Source organism: Haliotis rubra, unplaced genomic scaffold, assembly GCF_003918875.1.
Source record: "Haliotis rubra isolate DU_JTF1 unplaced genomic scaffold, ASM391887v1 Scf119, whole genome shotgun sequence".
Taxonomy (NCBI): Eukaryota; Metazoa; Mollusca; class Gastropoda; order Lepetellida; family Haliotidae; genus Haliotis; species Haliotis rubra.
This window is the reverse complement of record NW_025765103.1, coordinates 199,375-220,697: the sequence shown is the minus strand read 5'-3', so window position 1 is coordinate 220,697 and position 21,323 is coordinate 199,375.

Below are 21,323 nucleotides of genomic sequence, written 5' to 3'. Positions count from 1 at the left end.
GAGTGGGGTATTCATGCTTCACTGCGGCATGGTATCTCAGTGAGCTAGCACTATAAAACCATCTTAAGTCTGGGCTAGTACAAGCAGCCACACATACACACGCATACACGTCGTCATATGAGCTAAATATTCTTAAGTAGGACGTTAACTCCATTTCACCTCACCACCACCACCCTCCTCAGCTGGGTGACGTTTCCTGGTTCATGTGCACCATCCCGTCTGGTCACTAAAGTGGTAAACGTCTAAGACTTAATAAAACTAAAATGACACGCACAAAATCTGAAGTACAGTTTAAAGCAGAATTAAGCCCCACTCGCATAAAACAATGTCAAATAAAACAGGATATAGATATTATGAGCGTGATCCTTACAAGTATTTTTCTTCCAAAACAAACACAGTTGAAAGTTAAGGGTTCTGGAATCGGGAATGTACGGAAATGTTTAAACAGCCTATTAAACTTTCAATCGTCTATTCCAATATCCAGCGTTGTTCAAGGGTGCTTCATGCGGCTTGTATTTACAACCCCATCCCTACAAGGACTTATACGACAACAAGTTCCTCACGCCTTGAGCACTGAATAAACGCTCGTAGCTCGACCCTCCCTCTCGACGTCGTGCTCTAAGATCTTTCATTTCTTTCCAATTACTTTGCCGTGCTCCCGAAGAACTTGTCAGTGCAGCAAATACAAGCACATTTCCCCAGACGAATCAATGACAGTCCAAATTATTCTATATTAAACAAATGAGGATGGTGGAAAACGTCTTGCATTCTGTAGACAGTTTCACAATAAAATTACCTAATTGCCCTGATACCCAGTCGGATGACGACTGATATTGGGGTCTTAGAGAAAATCGGTTGTCTGATAGTGTTGTCTGGGGTTTTCATGATGGTCGTGTTGGATGGCATCATTGTCCACAGCAGCAGAAGCAACAGCATCTCGCCGGCGACTTCATCATGAAATGAATGCAATCGGTGTAATGTATATGTAGACAAGTGTATTGGATTGCTATGGTATTTGATCATATGTTATGACTGAGCACAGGGCCGCAATTCTATTGAATGAGTGAGCCGGGTTTAAACGCCGCTTTGAGCAGTTACACCACGGATGCCAGCCTGGTACTGGAGGAACGCCAGACGTGGTACAGGCAACAGACCTGTACCACTTCGGTGAAACTCACGATAACAACTGTCTGACATCTCAAGAAGCATAAAGGTCAATCCGAGATTCGATCCAGCGAGCACAACGGTTGCAACTCCAAGAACCGCGGCGCGTTGCATGACTGGGATGCCTTTCAATGCCTTGCAGTGTAAAATACATTGCACATAAGATTATTTCCTTTGATGCAAACCTTTGGGGGTTAAAAGTCTGAGAACACACGTGTACGGTTATGTTAGTTGATAGAGACCACTGGCAGCAATAGTCTATATACATGTCACTGTAGCCTATGAATGTAGGAGTCTAAATACGATAAAGCAATGGTGAAAGGTTGTATCAACGCACATGCCTCCAGGAAGACACACAATCAACCAACTCAACCAGCCAAGCTACCGGATCTGCTTTAGTCGCCTTATCTGACAAGCAGAGGTCACTGGGGATCGTTCTCGGAACTGTCACGGTGTTCATAGTGTCTAGATGCCAATGATCAGTCACATAAAGCTACGGAACAGATATAAGAAGACGCATCAACTATCGGGTAACGAACCAGGTCGTCTGGTAAAGATGACCCTTTAGTGGCACCCGTTGTATCCACCCAATTCTCATTTGGTTGTGTATTCAAGTGTCTTCGTTTATCACTAATACCGAGCCAAGTGCCTCTACAGAATAATGCTGCCTTTTGTATCGTTTGTCACTGAACGATACTCAGACGCGTAACTTCAACGTGCATATTTTTCACATGGCCAGGTGGATCTCAAAATGTTAAGTTTCTGCCTTGTTTCAACAAGTTTACCATACCAGATAAGAACCTAAATACGCCAAACTGACATCACATAACAGGGGTCATACAGACAGCATATTCCTTTAGTTTGAAGATAAAGAGTGGTTGAGCGAGTGGGCGATGAGGGTGAGATGCCCCTCTGACCAGACGTTTAGTAGTATCAGCTTGATGTGGAAAGATGCCCCAAACTGAAGCAGGACTCCACCAAGTTGCTGGCACCGGGTATGAGCGGTATGAGAGCGGACATGTTGAAAACAAACCGAGGATGATAATCATTGTGAATTTAGAATGGTAACCCGAAATTATGGGATCCTGGCAGACCAAGGGGAGGCAACTCTTCACAATCAACCGCTCACATATCTCCCACCGGTACATGACTCAGACCAGTATTTATCTGAATCTATGACGGGAAAAACCTGGTTGAAAATTATCTCAAATATATTCATCGTCTTTGATTGCACACAGTTACGTAAACATATTTTTTCAGCCAGGTTTATCGGGGTCGACACAGCACTGGGCAAACGTTGGGTGGTCTGTACACAGTTTGTACTTAAATTGTATTTCTATGTATTTCTATAAATCGTACCAAATGTGTTCTATAAAGAACACATACACGCGCCTCATCCCCATTAACAATAGTTACGTGTCAGTTCACTGTATAAAACTTGTCTGGATGCGCGCATTAAGCGTACATATACGACAGAGCCTCACACTCATATCCATTATCTAATTATGAGTTTACGTCAAGAACCCAATCCTCAAATTTAAGTTAAAAGCTTCTTTTAGCGTTGCCATGGAGATTTTAAGTAGTATGGCAATGATGGGAAGTTTATGTAAGATCACGCGATCTGTTGGTTGAATGTCCTCATGAAGTCTTGCGAGGCTCATCTCATCTTGTTCACTAAGAAGAAGAATATAATGTTCAAAGAAAATCGATTTTTAAAAATAATGTTTGTAGTTAAAGTTTACCAGCTGCGTTTTTTTCAGAATAGAGTATGTTACTGTGCTTCATACAATCGATGTATACAACAGGTTTTCAAACAGACTTGCCACACACGTACCTGTTGTGCTATGATGCACTGTTATACTTTGTAGAACAATGGTTCACCTGTTGTACATTGTTCATTTAGAGTCAGTGAGGGACACTGGTGTGCTATATTTAGACAGAGTGCTGGAATGTCCTAGAACCCTCCTCTGATGCAGAGAATATTATAGAAAGATCTGTTTTAGGGTTGAATTCTTGAGAATTTTGTTCTTATGTATATAAGGGGAACTGGCTATTGCCTCTCATCTGGCATTACCCCTCAAGCTACCAGAGACCAGAGACCCTGCCAAGCCTAGTTGTATACTGTTGTTGATAGGTGAATATTAACATCATTGTCCTTATTGCTATAATCATTGATCTTGTATTATGTTGCCTCTGAATTTGTACTGACGTCGTGTTACATTGTTAAATGCGACACAATTTTAGTTGTTTGTTTGTTTGTTTCACACCAAGTTCCTTTACAGACTGATTCCTGGTTAAAGTCAGAGAAACAGCTCCGTTCGTCGTTCTGGAACAAATATGATACACCACTCCTCGGGGGAAAGGCAGAGGAAAAGCTAAAGTCCTGTACCTCGCAGCGGGACATTGCTGTGGATGCATCATCCATAGATTCACTGGCACTTTTAGCGACGTTTTCAGTAAAGCATTCAAGTTATAGAACATTTCCATAGTGGCCGTGTAACGACTCCCCGTCAAGACGGATGATGTGAAGGTGACAGGCCACCATCATCTGTATGTGCAAGGTGCGCGACCATACCTGGAAACATCTGACTGGCCGTGTAATAACGCTTCCTTCGGGGCAGGTTTGACACCATTGTTGTTTGTGTGTCAGAACTTTTGTCTTTGAGTATAGTTGCTGGTTAGTTGCTCCTTCACATTGTATACAAAAACAGACATGCGAAACTTTTCATTTGTGAAATAAAGAGTCCCGCTAAATAGCCCAAAAGGCTGGCTAAATATAGCCATAAAGAAACGGGGAGCGTATCCTGCCCCACCGGTGGCATCCGTCATTAACACATGCAAAGGCTAGTCAAAGGTTTACCTCAAACATCTTGGAAGTGTATGTTACTGGTTCAAATCACGAAATGCATCGGGCATCGTTTTTGTCACTGATGCACCAAATTTCCTCCACATGTCTACCATAAAACTTCTTGAAAGTTGTACTGAAGCCATGAATGAGTCATAAGACGCATTTGAAATCCTGGCAAAAAGATGACTGTATAACGCTATTTATCATCGTGGGGAAATGTATATACGCCAGACTATGTGTATGTCAAGTCACCCCTTAATCCCTTGGCACCGTGGGGAACCTGGGGTGGTACTGGTCGTTTATTAGTCTATATTACACGGCTGTGGTTACAGTGCTCCTCATTGGCCGATTGTGTATCATGGTCCCCGACGACGAGCTGTCAGCCATTTCCTTGATATATCTGCAATATTGTTTCCTGTTATCTGTTTGGGAAGGATGATATATTATGCAACAAGGTACATAAGGTTATTCAAGGGTCATTGTATATCTACTTGATTTAGGATATTGTAAAACACAGCACGTTTTTGAGAAGGTTTGATAATGATTCATTAATGTATGCCTGATATTGTCAATATCCCTGTGATTTCCTCGCTTATATTTCTGATGATGGTAGTGGTTTTGTTGATTTTATGGAGGCAAATGGAAAATGTTGGGTCTTTTTCATTTGAGATAATAGAACAGATTCTGTCTCATGTATGTATACTCATGCCAATAATGGTTGTCACCCCAATCCCCACCCCAACCCCCACACACCTCACACCCCCACCCCACACCCCTCTCCAATTAAAAAAATTGAAGGGGGTGACAACCATTATTGGCATGAGTATATGATCATGGAATAGGTTAGTCGTTTGCAGTTATGATTCATATGAAAATGGTTTATTTATGATTAAAAGAAGGATTATTGGCTTTCATTTAGGATTCTAGAAAGTCTCTTTTTGTTTTGTCGCCTCTATATACGATTAGTGAAAGCGTGTTTCACTTTGTTTTTGATCATGGCAAGGGTTATGTTTCCTGAATGTGTGACTGTGGACAGGGTGATTCTGGTTTGGCCTTTCAAACAGGATCATAGAAAGTGTTCTTCTGGCGTTTATACAGGATCACAGAAAGTGTTCCTCTGGCGTTTGTATAGGATCACAGAAAGTGTTCCTCTGGCGTTTGTATAGGATCATAGAAAGTGTTCTTGTGGCGTTTGTATAGGATCATAGAAAGTGTTCCTCTGGCGTTTGTATAGGATCACAGAAAGTGTTCCTCTGGCGTTTTTATAGGATCATAGAAAGTGTTCCTCTGGCGTTTGTATAGGATCATAGAAAGTGTTCCTCTGGCGTTTGTATAGGATCATAGAAAGTGTTCCTCTGGCGTTTGTATAGGATCACAGAAAGTGTTCCTCTGGCGTTTGTATAGGATCACAGAAAGTGTTCCTCTGGCGTTTGTATAGGATCACAGAAAGTGTTCCTCTGGCGTTTGTATAGGATCATAGAAAGTGTTCCTCTGGCGTTTGTATAGGATCATAGAAAGTGTTCCTCTGGCGTTTGTATAGGATCATAGAAAGTGTTCCTCTGGCGTTTGTATAGGATCATTTGTAGAAAGTGTTCCTCTGGCGTTTGTATAGGATCATAGAAAGTGTTCTTCTGGCGTTTGTATAGGATCATAGAAAGTGTTCTCTGGCGTTTGTATAGGATCATAGAAAGTGTTCCTCTGGCGTTTGTATAGGAAAGTGTTCCTCTGGCGTTTGTTTGTTTGTATAGGATCATAGAAAGTGTTCCTCTGGCGTTTGTATAGGATCATAGAGAAAGTGTTCCTCTGTGGCGTTTGTATAGGATCATAGAAAGTGTTCCTCTGGCGTTTGTATAGGATCACAGAAAGTGTTCCTCTGGCGTTTGTATAGGATCATAGAAAGTGTTCTCTGGCGTTTGTATAGGATCACAGAAAGTGTTCCTCTGGCGTTTGTTTGTAGGATCACAGAAAGTTTCCTCTGGCGTTTGTATAGGATCACAGAAAGTGTTCTCTGGCGTTTGTATAGGATCATAGAAAGTGTTCCTCTGGCGTTTGTATAGGATCATAGAAAGTGTTCCTCTGGCGTTTGTATAGGATCATAGAAAGTGTTCCTCTGGCGTTTGTATAGGATCACAGAAAGTGTTCCTCTGGCGTTTGTATAGGATCATAGAAAGTGTTCCTCTGGCGTTTGTATAGGATCATAGAATAGTGTTTCTTGTGGCGTTTGTATAGGATCATAGAAAGTGTTCCTCTGGCGTTTGTATAGGATCATAGAAAGTGTTCCTCTGGCGTTTGTATAGGATCATAGAAAGTGTTCCTCTGGCGTTTGTATAGGATCATAGAAAGTGTTCCTCTGGCGTTTGTATAGGATCACAGAAAGTGTTCCTCTGGCGTTTGTATAGGATCACAGAAAGTGTTCCTCTGGCGTTTGTATAGGATCACAGAAAGTGTTCCTCTGGCGTTTGTATAGGATCATAGAAAGTGTTCTTGTGGCGTTTGTATAGGATCATAGAAAGTGTTCTTGTGGCGTTTGTATAGCGTTTCCTCTGGCGTTTGTATAGGATCACAGAAAGTGTTCCTCTGGCGTTTGTATAGGATCATAGAAAGTGTTCCTCTGGCGTTTGTATAGGATCATAGAAAGTGTTCCTCTGGCGTTTGTATAGGATCATAGAAAGTGTTCCTCTGGCGTTTGTATAGGATCATAGAAAGTGTTCCTCTGGCGTTTGTATAGGATCACAGAAAGTGTTCCTCTGGCGTTTGTATAGGATCATAGAAAGTGTTCCTCTGGCGTTTGTATAGGATCATAGAAAGTGTTCCTCTGGCGTTTGTATAGGATCATAGAAAGTGTTCTTCTGGCGTTTGTATAGGATCATAGAAAGTGTTCTTGTGGCGTTTGTATAGGATCATAGAAAGTGTTCCTCTGGCGTTTGTATAGGATCATAGAAAGTGTTCCTCTGGCGTTTGTATAGGATCATAGAAAGTGTTCTTGTGTTTTGTATAGGATCACAGAAAGTGTTCTTGTGGCGTTTGTATAGGATCATAGAAAGTGTTCCTCTGGCGTTTGTATAGGATCACAGAAAGTGTTCCTCTGGCGTTTGTATAGGATCATAGAAAGTGTTCTTGTGGCGTTTGTATAGGATCATAGAAAGTGTTCTTCTGGCGTTTGTATAGGATCATAGAAAGTGTTCCTCTGGCGTTTGTATAGGATCATAGAAAGTGTTCTTCTGGCGTTTGTATAGGATCATAGAAAGTGTTCTTGTGGCGTTTGTATAGGATCATAGAAAGTGTTCCTCTGGCGTTTGTATAGGATCATAGAAAGTGTTCCTCTGGCGTTTGTATAGGATCACAGAAAGTAAATGCGTACACACACCTCACAGTGAAGGTTCATACTCACAGCCGTTTGTAGTCATAACGACAAAACATTGCGGTGATATATTTGCCACTGTTATGTTTTTCCGCATTTGTCCATGATTATAGAAAGGTTCTGTTACCAAGATGTCTCTTGGAAGGACGTCGTCAGTGTTATATATTGACGTGGGGTTCTTCTCACTTATGTGACATGTGTAACGCAGCTATATCACGCAACCAGAGACGCCGGGATTCTAGGTGCAGATCTGTACATCAGTGATACACTGCTGAACTCAACATCTAGTTGCCGGAAGCCAGTCGGGACAGACGCTCTTATCTGATCTTTATGTTGCCAATAACAATGTATTCATGCTACTAGATTACAGACAGTGTTAGTATGTCAACAGACTGTGTGTTGAGATAAGATGGTAGCTGACCGGAAGATCCACCATGGTTAGGCCAGTAGATCTCGGAGGTGACACAGACGTAAATGTGTATCGATGAAATGGGTTTCTCAAAACTGGCTTTGTTTTCCTTTCACGCCATTGATGTGACGCTTGTTCTTTACAACGGCAGCGTCGTGTGCAGCATCAGTAAGTCATGAGGACGTTGGTGTCGTAGTTCCTCTAAAATGTGAGGTCATCCCAAATGTTCTTGATAAATATGCAAAGTATGATAAATATTCTTTCCTTTCTTCAAACTACAAGACGTCTTGATTTATATCAATATTAAAAACACTTGCGGACAATTTAGGATCTGAGAATGCTATTACAAAAGCCTCTGGAATATGTCACGGATTATATTTTGAATATCAACGCATCTTACTTATAAATCGATGACACATCGGACGGTGTAATTGATGTTCCAACAGATCAAGGTCTTCGCTGTACATCTAATGAAGACTTACAATCCAATGTCCTTGTTGATCTAACCATCAGGTCAAACATACCCTTGTTGGACACACGTTAGCCATGTTGCAATATTGTACTTCAAAGCCAGTAGGATTGATTAAATCAGAAGTAAAAAACAATATCAATTTTAAAAAGTCCTCTGTGTCATGGATTCATTCTCGAGGCAAAGCAAGTCATTTGCGATTGTCTGTAGTAATTGTGAAAGTAATTGAAGGAATCCCCCACGAAAGAGCTATGGTGCCTAAGGTATTCCCAGTATTTATGCACAATCGTTAATCAAAGAACGATTACCAGTACTGCCTCCATTTTCGTAACATAAGAGTGCTTTGGGCTGTCGCATGTCCAAACAGAACATTTCTGATTTACGTCTTTGCAACATTGCGTACAGTGCTTCCACATCGAGTGACGAAAATGTAATTTTGACAAAATGGTAGCTGAAACAAGAAACGTAATAAAAGCGGCAAGTGTTTACCTGGATGAACTGCTATATACTTCTGTTTCTGTTATTCATCGCGATACAATATGTTCCAATTGTAATAAATGGTGTGCTCTATTTTTACACTTGTGCCGTATCAAGACAGAGTTTTGGAATGTACTTAAACGGTATTTTGATGCTGCAAACATTATAGAAAAATCTGGCAGCTTTTTCTTAGCCAATACAAGCCACCTGTATCAATCACTCGGCGACACTCGCCAATACAAGCCACTAGTATCCATCTTTCGGCACCACTCGCCAACAAACGTCACCAGTATCAATCATTCGGCACCATTCGCCAATACGAGCCACCAGTATCAATCGTTCGGCGCCGCTCATGATACGCGTCGCCAATCGATCGTTCAAACCACCAGTATCAATCATTCGGCACCACTCGCCAATACACGTCACTAGTATCAATCATTCGGCACAACTCGCCAATACAAGCCACCAGTATCAATCATTCGGCACACCTCGCCAACAAACGTCACCTGGTATCAATCATTCGGCACCATTCGCCAATACGAGCCACCAGTATCAATCATTTGGCACCACTCGCCAATACACGTCACTAGTATCAATCATTCGGCACACCTCGCCAATACAAGCCACTAGTATCAATCATTCGGCACCATTCGCCAATACGAGCCACCAGTATCAATCATTTGGCACCACTCGCCAATACGTCACTAGTATCAATCATTCGGCACACCTCGCCAATACAAGCCACTAGTATCAATCATTCGGCACACCTCGCCAATACAAGCCACTAGTATCAATCATTCGGCACACCTCGCCAATACAAGCCACTAGTATCAATCATTCGGCACCATTCGCCAATACGAGCCACCAGTATCAATCATTTGGCACCACTCGCCAATACACGTCACTAGTATCAATCATTCGGCACCACCTCGCCAATACAAGCCACTAGTATCAATCATTCGGCACCATTCGCCAATACGAGCCACCAGTATCAATCATTTGGCACCACTCGCCAATACACGTCACTAGTATCAATCATTCGGCACAACTCGCCAATACAAGCCACTAGTATCAATCATTCGGCACAACTCGCCAATACCAGCCACCAGTATCAATCACTCGGCACCACTCGCCAATACAAGCCACCAGTATCATTCTTTCGGCACCACTCGCCAACAAACGTCACCAGTATCAATCATTCGGCACCATTCGCCAATACGAGCCACCAGTATCAATCATTCGGCACCACTCGCCAATACAAGCCTCCAGTATCAATCATTCGGCACACCTCGCCAATACCAGCCACCAGTATCAATCATTCGGCACCACTCGCCAATACAAGCCACCAGTATCAATCATTCGGCACAACTCGCCAATACCAGCCACCTGTATCAATCACTCGGCACCACTCGCCAATACAAGCCACCAGTATCATTCTTTCGGCACCACTCGCCAACAAACGTCACCAGTATCAATCATTCGGCACCATTCGCCAATACGAGCCACCAGTATCAATCATTCGGCACCACTCGCCAATACAAGCCACCAGTATCATTCTTTCGGCACCACTCGCCAACAAACGTCACCAGTATCAATCATTCGGCACCATTCGCCAATACGAGCCACCAGTATCAATCATTCGGCACCACTCGCCAATACACGTCACTAGTATCAATCATTCGGCACACCTCGCCAATACCAGCCACCAGGATCAATCATTCAGCACCACTCGCCAATACAATCCACCAGTATCAATCATTCGGCACCACTCGCCAATACAAGCCACCAGTATCATTCTTTCGGCACCACTCGCCAACAAACGTCACCAGTATCAATCATTCGGCACCATTCGCCAATACGAGCCACCAGTATCAATCATTCGGCACCACTCGCCAATACACGTCACTAGTATCAATCATTCGGCACACCTCGCCAATACAAGCCACTAGGATCAATCATTCAGCACCACTCGCCAATACAATCCACCAGTAGCCACCACCATCTCAATACACGTCACCAGTATCAATCACTCGGCACCAATAATAAAAGCCACCAGTATCAATCATTCGGCACCATTCGCCAATACAAGCCACCAGTATCAATCATTCGGCACCATTCGCCAATACGAGCCACCAGTATCAATCATTCGGCACCACTCGCCAATACAAGCCACCAGTATCAATCATTCGGCACCATTCGCCAATACGAGCCACCAGTATCAATCATTCAGCACCACTCGCCAATACAATCCACCAGTATCAATCATTCGGCACCATTCGCCAATACGAGCCACCAGTATCAATCACTCGGCACCACTCGCCAATACAAGCCACCAGTATCAATCTTTCGGCACCATTCGCCAATACAAGCCACCTGTATCAATCATTCGGCACCATTCGCCAATACAAGCCACCAGTATCAATCTTTCGGCACCATTCGCCAATACAAGCCACCAGTATCAATCTTTCGGCACCACTCGCCAACACATGTCACCAGTATCAATCATTCGGCACCATTCGCCAATACAATCCACCAGTATCAATCATTCGGCACCACTCGCCAATAAAAGCCACCAGTATCAATCATTCGGCACCATTCGCCAATAACAGCCACCAGTATCAATCATTAGGCACCATTCGCCAATAACAGCCACCAGGATCAATCATTCAGCACCATTCGCCAATACAATCCATCAGTATCAATCATTCGGCACCACTCTCCAATACACGTCACCAGTATCAATCATTCGGCACCATTCGCCAATAAAAGCCACCAGTATCAATCGTTCGGCACCATTCGCCAATACAAGCCACCAGTTTGCACTCTCACGCGTCTCAACTCGCCATCTTTGACTGTCCTTACATTAAGACTAATAAGAGAAATGTGTTCTAACTACTCCTGAGGCCGTGACAAGTGTTTTAATAGTTCTGCGTAGTTTTCAGGTTAGCTGTCGAATAAAAGAGAATGGAAATAGGTTTAGCAACTATGCAGTCACCTCGATATGCATCAGATCAAAACCTGCTTGTGCATCCTTGCATTTGGTGTGTAATCAGCCTAAAGTGCACAGTAAAGGGAAATCGTTCTGCACATTATTTCAACAACTATCCAATGGTATTGACAAGGAAAAACATGAAAGTTTTGCGTACTCTCAAACATGCTTTCCATTAGCGTGGCATGCAAGAGAGATTATTAATGGTCGCACTGATGGTGATTGTCTGTCACTAGATGAGAGCTACCCCAGGCGTGAACGTCGCAACCACGGTATGGCCAATAGTATATCAGACACGGAGGCCAATCGATGACTGATGCTTTCATATGATCGTAACGAAATACACTGTTGAATCATTTTGCATAGCATTGTGTACACAGCGATACATATTCGTTGATCAAAGTTCCTAAACGATTGGTGGAACTGCCATTTCTCCCCAGCACTTTAAAGAGACATAATAGTTCTCGGCGCCAGAAGTCGGTTGTTAAAATACCGCCTACTGATATTTCGTTAATATTTCATATGTTTTTGTCTGTGCAGCTTGTTGTTCAGGATATATAGGCAATAAATGCTGCATCCCATGCTGTTGAAGGAGGCTTTGGGGAAGTAAGATATTTGACACTTTACTGAACATGGTCAGTGTAAATAAGTCAGACATTGTTCTTATGGGCTGCGTCTGTTCTAAATCAGAACCTGACGAATGAACATGTGGAAATCTGATAAGAGAAGTGCAAGATTTTCTTCATCAAGAATGACTTTATTGCCTTTACCGTTTGGGCACCATTCCACAAAACAGATGCTCTCAAATGAGAGAGAACTTACTCCAGCAGTATTCATTATTGAATCAATAAACTACTTTTGTAGGTTGTGAATGTCCACAGTGTTAAAGCTCACACGAGTATGTACAATTTGCTGTCAAGGACGATATTTCCACACAAAACATGAATAGACGTAACTCAGTTTTCCTGGAGCCTAAACAAGAAACGAAACCTGTGAAGTTCAGCGTCTCGAATTACTGTATATGTGATCCCTTAAGTTTGCTCGATCTTTGATGGTAATATTCAGCTAATCTGCTCCACATGGCGCCCATAGTGCTGCCGATCGCCCTGAGCGAGGTCCCATGGGGTTGTCCTAGCACCGCACATTTCCGGCTGGTGTTAGGGTGGCGGAGAATCTCGCGAGATCTGACAGACTAACAGTATTCAGAATAATGGAGTTGTGATTATTGTGGCGGTAATCAAATTCTGTATTACATTCACAAATTTAGTATATTCTCTGGGGCATTTGTGAGGCGGGAGATCGATGAAACTCTCCTGAAAATATTTAGACTTTTGAAAACATCTCTATTACACATCGACGTAGTCTATTTGGAATATAGAAGTAACTTCGCCCGTCTGCTTGTGCTTCCGCCAGTCCTTGGAGGTTCATTCATACAACTGCACAGACAGGGCTACTGAACTGTCTGGCTTGCCTCTTCGTATACCATGGAAACAGCCAATGACAATTAGAACGTAGACCGTTCACTCATCAAGGCTAACAATATGACTGACCAGTGACCAGGCGTTGTGGGGACACACTGACTTGGCCAGTTGTCTATATCTATGGCTAAGGTCACTCTCACTGAATGTATTTAGAAAGACAGTTTTAAAAAAATAGCCATTCTTCGTCACAGTTCTCGCAAGTTTAAATTACGGTGTGGTTCCTCTCTATTTCCGTCAGTTGATTTTCACCTTCCCTTGTCAGAAAAAAAGGAAAGAGAAAACGAAAACTGTTTTCTATGTTCTTCTGAGAGAAATTCTGCTCATAGGTGCAACTCCCCACTACACTAGCTATGGTATCAAGCGCATATATATTGTCAACAAATCCTTTACATCCCCATACGCTGGGAGAGAGAGTTGTCTGAGACTAACAAGGCACACTGTCACCAGTGTTGTGGACTGATTAAAGATGCTGCCGTGACAGATAATATGGACGTTCCTCACACCATCAGGAAGTCAGAGCTTGAAACCAGAACATACTTAATTATCAACATTGTCCTGTCTCTTGAAAACGAAGACAAAACAACAAATACTTGACTGATTTTATTGACGGGGCAGACTGGAACGTAGATTGTGCTTGCAGACTGCGCGTACTCTTGAAACCCAGGGCATCATGACGACATGGAGGAGTGATAGAACAAATACATAACTTTATCAAATAAATGTAAGGATTCTAAGTGTAAGTGTCTGTAAAAACGCTTCAGATTGTAACGTATCTGACATTACCTCAATCATTACCTCGTGTATGATAAACGTCGGTCTTCAGTGTCGCCGTATGGCTGATTTAGCTTGATTACGGCCATAAAGGTATGAAATAACATTTCATTTATACCTATCCCTCTGTCGGTAGTGCTCGTTTAAAACTCGGTAACATATAGAAACAGAGACTAGTTGATGAGAATTGGTAACATATAGAAAACAATATAGACTAGTTGATGAGAATTGGTAACATATAGAAAACAATAGAGACGAGTTGTTGAGAATTGGTAACATATAGAAAACAATAGATACGAGTTGATGAGAATTAGTAACATATAGAAAACAACAGAGACGAGATGTTGAGAATTGGTAACATATAGAAAACAATATAGACTAGTTGATGAGAATTGGTAACATATAGAAAACAGAATAGAGACTTGGTAACATATAGAAAACAATAGAGACTAGTTGATGAGAACTGGTAACATATAGAAAACAATAGAGACTTAGTGATGAGAACCGGTAACATATAGAAAACAACAGAGACTAGTTGATGAGAACTGGTAACATATAGAAAACAATAGAGACTTAGTAATGAGATTGACAATTGTACTCTGTGTTAAGATGTTCCTGGTTTCTAACTCATTCTAAGTGGAGCTGCATAACACGCTTCAGTGACGATAAGTTTGTGCTGAGGTAGTTACAGAACAGCAGATTGTTTACCATATGAATACAGGTGATATGCCAGAGGAATACAGAGTTTGTATAGAAATGTAAAATATCGCGCGTGTGTTCTCGGGCTTGTTGTAGCCAGTAGATATTGACAGTGTTTCAGGGTATCTGAGATCCTTCTAAGGTTTGATACTCAGGTATAAAAATCTTTACAACCCCCTTAAATTCCTTTGAAACAACAAGGACTTTCTACCAGCCTCATGCTGTCACACCTTCGCCTCTTTATCTGGTGTTCTTGTAATGAAGGTACATGCAGTTTACGAGAACGAAGTTAAGCTCGATTTTATATTCGACCCCAATTCTACAGGGAAATGAGCTTAGATAAATCTTTTGTATCTAAACAACTTTGTCTACCCATCATGAACTGAGGTGCCATGTGGGGGATTATATGGAATTTGTTGCAGACAGTGCTCCCAGCAGGACGTGTAATTATGAATATTCCATGCCATGGAGACATCACGGGATATATGCAATGAAAACAACATAAATGTCAGTGGTGTTCTCAACGTCGGCCAGTCTTCCCCAGACATTTCAAACATTTGCGAGACGAAATTATTGTCTGACATTTTGGAAAAAACGACCACACCATGCACTCAAAATCAATCATGGTCGTCTTTGTGTATCTTGTGTTCCTAAAACCTCGCATATTCAATCTGGTGGAAGCGAGACGGGCGTATGATGACTTGCGTCTGACATTGACGTGGATGGTAACTCCACGGCGGTTGACGTTGATGTTGAAAACGTTATCAATCAAATATAACTTGAGCTCATCTCGACAGCATTATATGGCCATCGTATAGCCATAGTCTAGATTTGAATAAGTTAACTTTGAAGAAAAGTGCATTTGATTACTTGCGATATGAGACGGAGATGTCAGAATAGTTTATGCATCTTCATGAACCAGACAGTTCACCCGGACTTGATGGAGTAATAGTACACATAGGGGCTTATGAATATAATCGGTCTTCCATTGGGCATTCGTGCTTGATGTATTGAAACCAAATTACTCTTTCATCTATTCTACGTACAGATCAGCATGCATGCAGTCTAGAAATCTCATTGTATTGGTAATCATGAGGCGAAACACCCTTGGAATCTTGTTTCCGCCTGCGTGTTCTTGAATATAAGGGTGTCAGGACTTTCTTTATATGACATCTACAAGGGCAGATAACCCTACACGCATTTCCATGTATGGCATGTTGTGCTGGACGCAATGAAAGGTAGAGTCATACTTAAGATGGCCCTGATATTTACATCTATCTCCTACTAGTACAGGTGCTACTGCTACTACTACTACTACCCCTCGTCCTACTGCTACAACTCGATACAGTTTCGTGGAACTGGGGCAGTGTTGTATGCTTGCACTGAGCCATTTCAGCGTTTATGACGGGGACTCGATCATGGACCAGACGAACCAACGATTGATGTTATGAGTACTGCTGATGCCTCTGTGTGCAATGACACCGAATAAATATCACCGAGTCCCACTGTCCAATCCCCCAGTCGCCTTGGCGGACATGCTGTGGACCATTTCCTGGGGACTTCCCGGAATCCCAAGGGAATCTCTGAAGCAAGACGTAAAGAGTACGTAAGTCCTGTTCCGAACATGCCTGTATGTGCGTCTCAACGATTGAGCTCAGCTGGTTGAACATGTTCATCCTTTCCAAATATCCCACGCCCGTCCAGACACTAGTTTTACGTCTGGTTGATGTATACATAAATACCCTCTCCCTAGGTCCTATCTCCGTCTCATTTCGGTTCGATACTGAGGTGCATATATTGCCAACATAAAACTTTCCCGGGAAAAAGTACAGACATCTTAATCAAAGACGTGGATACGAGCAGTTGAGCAGCCACACTTAATGCTGGTCCGTTATTGACCTCAGGTCATTAGAACTGGTTCCTGTGTCCATTGACCAGGCTTTTCAAGTGTGGAAATGAGCACGCATGTTGATGGGCTGTAACCAATATGTTAGCAGTATTGATCTGTATTTCTACACGGGGTATTAATCTCTCGCCAATACTTGGTTCAGCTTGACTGTAGCCTGATTCACCAGAGTATACCAGTCCCTGGAAAGAGCTCAAATCTTGCATGAATGTGTTCAACTTGCTGGGCACTCCTAGTTCAGATGAAAACTTAATTTGACGGGTTTTGTGTTACTGGGATGAAGCACGTCAAGAGGCTGGGCCAGGATCGAACTCCCCTGTAATTGCAGTTTACATCTTTGACGCGAAACAGTGTACGTCGCTTTTGTCGTTGGTAGAACATTTGATCATTCTCAACCTAAGAACGATAGCCATATAGCATGTCGGCTGATGTCCAGACCCGACTTCACAAATGCAAATAGATTGCGTTAGTGGAAGAAGAGGTTTTTTGTTATCTGATTTCGCCTGTTTCAAAGAAGGATCAAATTATTGTGATGTATCTGTAGGCATATCTGTCTGGGGGCTAATGGAAGGACACCCATGCAAGGAGAATTGTTCTACTTGCGCTTGGATTCGCTTTCTCTGTGGCAGTTATAAAGCCGGTCTAATAGCGGGATATCTGTATTTCAAATATGTTATCTCGCTCTCCGTTTCATGTGACAGTAGTTTATATGTTATGGTAACCCGTTGGGTAGATTAAATCACACTTGATGCTGGTGCAGAAAGATGTAATGTTTATTTTATAGCTGTGACATTTACTTTCAGATTATAGAGGCCACCTTTCACACAGGATGCCATGACGTCGGCACTGCCACCACATGGGACACGATCGATCAGTTCCGGAAGAACGTGTGCTAAATATTATATGATGCATGTGACGATGATTTGTATTGTACAGGATCAGTGTGTGCTGGCGGCATGATCGTGTTGTTTTGGCTGTGATCAACCTGTTCGTGAACCTGTACCCACTGGTCAGGTGCGCTCTGCTGTGTGCACTGAGTGTGACATCAATAAATAAACATACGTGACCACTAGCGTGCTGATGAGGTGCACTGGTGTGTCGACTGGCGGCGTTAGATATCTGGTTTTCAGATATCCGTCTCTTACTGTTTGCCTGTGGGTATTCACACGTATGGTTATACCAAAATGTTGTTGTATGTGTTCAAGCAAAGATTAGTTGATATTTATGTCCAAAATTGGCAAGGAAATGTACAAGCTTACATTGTTTTAGATATTTTAGTCTTGTACAATTAGGATTTTACCCTGAAGCGTATATTACATATCTGTTTCATGATAAGACGTTACTGAAGGTATTTTGTAAATTCCGAATTTCTCTACATAATTTGAATGTAAATGCAACCAGACGAAATAAGGATGCTGAAAGACAGCACACTTTATGTAACCGTTGTAACGGCGGACAAGTCCAGGATGAATTTCATATTTTACTACAATGTCCAGAATTTAATGATTTGAGAATAAAGTATTTAAGATTTCTCGATGGCAAATATGTATGTAAATCCCAAATGATAAATGTATTTAATTCACAAAATGGACATACCGTTAAAGCAAAAGCAACATTTCTGAAATGTGTATTCTCCAAAAATGTTTGAAACAGTGTTTAAATATAGCTTTTCTATTTTCTTACGACGTGACAACAAAAGTGTTGTAACAACAATTGTAACATGGGCCAGTTGGCCAATATTACTGAATAAAATCTGTCTGTCTGTCTGTCTGTCTGTTAGGGATGCACAGAAATGTATTGCAGAGGCTTGCAGTGTGTTGTAATTTCATGTATGGCATGTAACCTGCCATGATTTAACGTTGATGACGTTATTGTCCGTATTGTGCCGTGAATGACGCAATGGATGTATTGTGTCATTTATGACGTACTGATTCCAAGTGTGTCATGAATGACGCACTGGCACATATTGTTGTGTGGCTGAAGCAGTGGTGGTATTTTGACAGGACTGAAGCGCAAGATCGCGGAGTGTCATTGTGTCGCATTGTGTCATGACTGACGTATTGTGCCGTATTGTGTCACGACAGCACTGAAGCCCACGATCATGGAGTGACATTGTGCCGCATCGTGTCATGACTGACGTATTGTGCCGTATTGTGTCACGACAGCACTGAAGCCCACGACCGTGGAGTGACATTGTGCCGCATTGTGTCATGACTGACGTATTGTGTCGTATTGTGTCATGACTGAGGTACTGTAACGGATGGTATTATCTAGTGTATGCAAGTGTCTGGGTTTAGGCTGACGTGCGAACATTCGTTGCGATGCCTCGACAGAACATTCACGACAGGAGATTGTAAATTCCGCAACCTTTTGCTCCTTCCGGGATTGTTTTCCAGAAATCGACCGGTAGCATAGACCGAGATAAGAAACTAGGTGAAAATAATCATTGGTATCTTAAAGCAATCAAAACAAACGGTTAAAGTGGAAAAATCAGAGTGCCCACTAGGGATATAACTATTTCTCCATATTGAATCATTTTCGTCTTATCTATTACTTACTATCACATGAACGCGGGATGAACGATGACCTGTTCTCCCTTCTGACTGCTAGTCTGCAATACGTAGCCGACGCTCTTTAAATGAAAAAATAATCTGGTAATTGATCAGTGAAATACCGGGCAATCCATGAAGTTTTTTTCCTCTGTAAATTAATCAGTCGGTCGGCAGAGAACTTCCGTCATGAGGGGGAAACTATCTCCAGATAATATTTCCCCATCATGAATGGCTTTGTCAGTATTTGTGAAGACAACATTCGTCCCCTATCGCCGCGCCAGGGTTTTTCAATCGAACTTAAAAGAAGAGAATGGTAGCTGGTGTGTTGTACTGGCCACGATCCGCGCCTGAAGATAAACATCTCCGTCATAAAACAGTATTCTCGAGAGGCGACCACCATAAAATGTGGTGCGAAGTAAATTGGAAATGTGGACTGGTCTATCAAGGAAAGATATATCAATATTGGCATAACGGAGCAATGTTTACGGATTAGAACAAGGAAATGGAAGACAACTGAATCAAAATCATAAATGGAAATTTAAGCGCGGAATCGTGCTATTACATCTCCTTGTTTGTGTGTACACAACTCTGCGTTTACCTAAGGTCGTCTCAATTACCGAATATCCCCCCACTGTGGGAGTGAGTGAGTTATTGCCCTCTATCAAAGCACGCTGAAATACCGAAAGTGGAACGAAGACGCGACGGCAGAGCACTTTAATCGCAAGGCTACCCGTCAGGGAACGGGAGATGTCACATGTTTTATCAGGGTTGGATGTATAGAAATTAGCTTCAGTTTCAGACGCTGTTCTTACCCCTCACATTTGAGGCATTACACAGAGAGTGACCGTACAAACATAACGGCATTACACAGAGAGTGACCGTACAAACATCAATGGCAGTATAAGCACACTGGTAGTATCAACTACAATAGCAGTGGTAATCACTAAAATGCCAGCGATATGTTCACCTGGCAGTATTTACAAACAATAGTTAAAAAAATAGACCAGGGTGAAAATAATTGTCTTCACACTACCATTGGTGTTGACGTAAAGGGAGGCGTGCGCTGGTCCACTTCTATCGTCTGAACACCTTCCAGAATATTCTATACCGTACAAGAATAGCCCTGGAATACTCCGAACCACATTTGACTCCAAAAGCATATAAATATAGTGACTTCCACATTACCTCTTACATTAGATTGTAATACAGTCACGACAACTAATTATTGTCGAAACCAGTGTTACGAACCCCTATTCAATCCTAACAGAAGCAATGGAACACAATGTCCACACTGTTCAACAATAAGGTATACACATCCGCGTAACAGTGGATCATGCCGTGGTATATGTAGGTGGGTGGGCAGAGGATGGCGGTGTAGGCCGGACCAAGGCAAGGATAACATATAAGACATCTTCAGTTTCAAATTGCCAAGTGGTACGCGGATCCTGGCACATCCGACAACTCTTTATTGCGAATTACGGGATCTTTGACGAATGAACCTTAGTTTTGAGTGAGTGAGTTGAGTTTTACGCCGCACTCAGCAATATTCCAGCTATATGGCGGCGGTCTGTAAATAATCGAGTCTGGACCAGACAATCCAGTGATCAACAGCATGAGCATCGATCTGCGAAATTGGGAACTGATGACTCTTAGTTGTGAACTGGACAGGCGCAAATGAACATCCACGAATACAATGTATGATGTTGGTGTCCTCTCGGGCCGTCTCCGGGAGGGCGTGTTATTGGCGTCGTCATCGGTTTTATATGCTACTTCCCGTCTCAGCATGCTCTCTTAATTACTGCGGAAGTATGACCATTAATGAAGCCAGTATTAAAAAGTTTGTTAGTGTTGACATCCGACGGTCTTCGTTAGGACGTAATGAAGGACAGTACGGCAAGCTGACACCGAGTGGAGTGTTGCCGCGACCTGTTGTAACGTATTGATCCACACTGGGGCAGTGGTACCCATGGGTTGATTAACACAATATCTATCTCCTTTAATCGATCTCTTTGCATGTGAATTTTGTTCAATAGTTGGATACAAGATATTTAGTGATGATGAGTGTCGTCCAGAGCCTGTCTAGGTGTTCCTGACGTAACCATGACAACACATGGGCGTGGTGACTCTAAAACCATGTGATACCTCTTATAGCTTTACACAGGTAGATGTATTTATGATTGCAGGTACGTGGCGAGAG